The 3,690-nt window shown below is 39.8% G+C and overlaps 1 non-coding gene across 1 annotated transcript; it reads right to left on the bottom strand.

Moving 5' to 3' along the window:
• Positions 1 to 3,343: 3,343 nt before the first annotated feature.
• LOC112714213 (small nucleolar RNA R71) lies at positions 3,344 to 3,447 on the bottom strand. Its single transcript, XR_003159167.1, has one exon. It is a non-coding gene; the product is annotated as a small nucleolar RNA R71 (small nucleolar RNA).
• Positions 3,448 to 3,690: the final 243 nt, after the last annotated feature.

Genomic DNA, 3,690 nt, shown 5'->3' with positions numbered 1-3,690 from the left:
GAAGTTCACCGAGAGAGGACAGGAATGAGCTCCTAGTAAGGTAACTGACCGACAATTCCAGCATCACCACATACACCTTAGTTGTCTATCCCATCCATAGAGGAGTCTGACTCTTCGGAGTCCACGCCCGATTTTTGCAAGAAAGCGATCAAAAGGTGGAGATGGGGCCCCTATCATAACATCCTTAGGCCATTATGAGTGGCGACTCGGCACCCACTTGCACACATTTGCATGCACTGAAGACGGTGCAATCTTTAAGTGTGGAGAGGTCGAGGACCGACTGATGCCAGGGCATCTTAGCCAGTTTCATTGACCTTTTCTTTACTGTTTTAGGGTAGTTTCATACATTTTCTTAGTAAATAAGCAAGTTTTCGGTAAAAATACACTTACATCTTAATTCAAGCAAACATTGTGAACTTTACATGATTTCATGAAAATTTTGCATGAATTGAATAATAAAATAGATGATGCATGATCTCATGATTAAGAACCAAGCTTTAATGCACCTTGTTTGTTTGATTTCAGGACAAAGGAAGCAAAGAAGAGCCACATTAGCAGCCACGTTAGTTTCACTAACATGACCACTAACGTGGAATGGGAGCAAGCTTGCAGCGTTAATAAAAAAGTTATCACCAGTAATGCCTTCGAAATCCATCATAACCCACGTTAGTTGCCACGTTAGTCACGTTAACGTGGGAACTAACGTGGAAGGAAAGGGAAGCTCCAACGTTAGTGGTAAAAGTAAACACCACTAACGTTCCAAAGGGCTATACATAGCCATATTAATCTAATTAACGTGAACTCTAACATGGAATAAGAAGAGATAGGCCAACGTTAGTGACACTTACCTTTGTCACTAATGCTAGACAAGGCCAAGATTGTCTACGTTAGTGGTCATGTTAAGACCACTAACGTGAATGGTAACATGGAGCAATGAATGATGGACCAACGTTAGTGACACTAACCTTTGTCACTAACATTGGAGATGGCAAGCACAACCACGTTAGTGGTCACATTAATGCCATTAACGTGAGGCACTAACGTAGAAAGAAGGGGCATTTTGAAGCGTTAGTGACAAAGGTGAGTGTCACTAACGTCCTCGAGCTTGGGCATGCCCACGTTAAGGGCCACGTTAGTTACACTAATGTGGATTATTAACGTGGGAAAGAGGGACAAGGAGTAGCGTTATTGGTAAAAGCGAGTGCCAATAACGCTTGCGAAGGGGTAAGAGGCTACGTTAGTGGTCACGTTAGTACCACTAACGTTGAAGTTAACGTGGATCAATTGGTTTGGAACGTTAGTGACAAAGTTATCATCACTAACACTTTCGAACCCAAGTTTACACCTAACGTTAACGCCACTAACGTCCTAACATGCCTGACTCACATTCTTTCTGCAAACAAAGCTGAGCCCACTGAAGACTGTAATTGCTTCAACTAAAGATCAAGGGCCCATATCCAAGACTTGAAGAGCTAACTAGAAGATCAGAAGAGTAGTATATATAGGAAGTAGTTTTGAACTAGAAAAAAGGTTGGCATTATTGGGAACTACATTCTGTATATTTACTTTTCCTGCAATTTCTAGTTTACTGGAGAATGCACTCTTCTCTAAAATCTTCCATTTTCAGAGCTATGAACAACTAAACCCCTTTTCATTGGGTTAGGGAGCTCTGTTGTAATTTGATGGATTAATTATAGTTTTCATTATTCTTTCTCTTTCTTTTCTCTTGATTTACTAGAAAGCTTTCGATCTTAAATCAATTGATTAGTTGTCTTGGAAAAGAAACTCTCCATAATTGGATCTCCTCTGAGCCTTGGAAAAGGGATGAGGATATCATGCTAGAATTACTTTCTCATGTTGGACCAAATTGGGGTTTGGATGGATATAGTGACATATAATCCTACCAACACTTTGATTTGGAAATACATGTGGTATAATCAGTGACCATACTTCATCTCTTCCCATGAGCAATTAAATCAAGGAATTGGGCAATTGTTCAAGCTTAGAGAGATTGGGTTGCCAAGAAATTGGGATCCAATCACTTAAGATTGCCAAGGAGGTCGATGAATGCATTGATTGAGGAAAAGATGAGAATGAACTTGATCCGGAGAATGAAACATCTCCTAAGCCCAATGAATCCCCCATTTCTAATCTTACCCATTCTCTTTACCTTCTGCCATTTACTTTTATGTTCATCTCCCTAAATCCCCATTTAAGATTCTGTAATTTACTTTCTGCAATTTACATTCCACCATTTATTTCCAGCATTTACATTTTCTGTCATTTGCTTTCCCGCCATTTAATTTTTTGTAGTTATCAATTCAACTTCGGCTTAGCTCAACTAGAACATTCCTTCAATTAAAGTTGCTTGACCAATCAATCTCTATGGGATTTGACCTTACTCTATTGTGAGTTTTTACTTGACGACAATTTGATATACTTGCCGAAGGGAAATTTGTTGAAAGACAAGTTTTCGTGCATCAAGTTTATGGCGTCATTGCCGGGGATTGATTTTGTGTCGACAATGATTAAGTTGGAGGATAACTAGATTGAGCAATTTTCTTTTGTTTTGTTTATTCCATCTGAGTGATCTACTTTCAGTTTTAGCTATTTTTTCCCTTGCCCATTTTTTTGTGTTTTCTTAGTTATTTACAAATTTGTTCACTAACCCACTAACTATTTGATACATTGCACCACTCACCCTAACATCCATTCTAACAAGAGTAATTTCTCCATTTATTTTCTTTCTTGCTTTAGCTTTGTTGGTTGTATGACAGGTAGAAGAAGCAGAGCTTCAACTTCCTTTGATTCTGAACCTGAGAGGACCTTCCTTAGATTAAGGAGGGAAGCAAGAAGGAAGAGAGTCATTGGTGCTAAGGAAGAGGAGGAGTATTTTGAAACAGACATGGGGGAGAATATGGAGAATCACCATGAAGAAGTTCACAACCATGCCAGAGAAGGTCCAGTGAATCATGCTGGGCAAGAGAGAAGAGTTCTTGGCTCTTACATAAATTCAAACCCAGGAAATTGTGGAAGTAGCATTCAAAAGCCAACCATACATGAACTAAAGCCCTAGCTCATCACCCTCGTTCAGAATAATTGTGCATTCAGAGGAAGCACCCAAGAAGACCCCAATCAACTTCTAACCACCTTCCTAAGGATATGTGATACTGTGAAGTCTAATGGTGTTTATCCTGACACCTATAGACTACTTTTGTTCCCCTTTTCACTTAGGGATAAAGCATCTAAATGGCTGGAATCTTTCCCGAAGGAGAGTTTAACAACGTGGGAAGATGTGGTGAACAAATACTTGGCGAGATTCTACACTCCTCAAAGAATCAACAGGTTCAGAGCTGAGGTACAAACCTTCAGGCAACAAGATGGTGAAACTCTCTTTGAGGCATGGGAGAGGTTTAAGGACTTAACAAGAAAGTGCCCACCAGACATGTTCAATGAATGGGTGCAACTACACATTTTCTATGAGGATATTTCTTATGAATCAAAGAAGGAAATAGACCACTCATCCGAGGGCTCACTAAACAAGAAAAAGACCATTGGAGAAGCCATAGATGTCATCGAGATTGTAGCTGAGAATGACTACTTCTATGCTTCTGAAAGGAGCTACACTCGAGGAGTGATGGAGCTAAACTATATGGATGCACTGCTAGCTCAAAACATGATGATCACCAA

Source organism: Arachis hypogaea, chromosome 9 (assembly GCF_003086295.3).
Source record: "Arachis hypogaea cultivar Tifrunner chromosome 9, arahy.Tifrunner.gnm2.J5K5, whole genome shotgun sequence".
NCBI lineage: Eukaryota > Viridiplantae > Streptophyta > Magnoliopsida > Fabales > Fabaceae > Arachis > Arachis hypogaea.
Note: the sequence above shows the minus strand (reverse complement) of the source record. Positions and strands in the feature narration are given on the sequence as shown.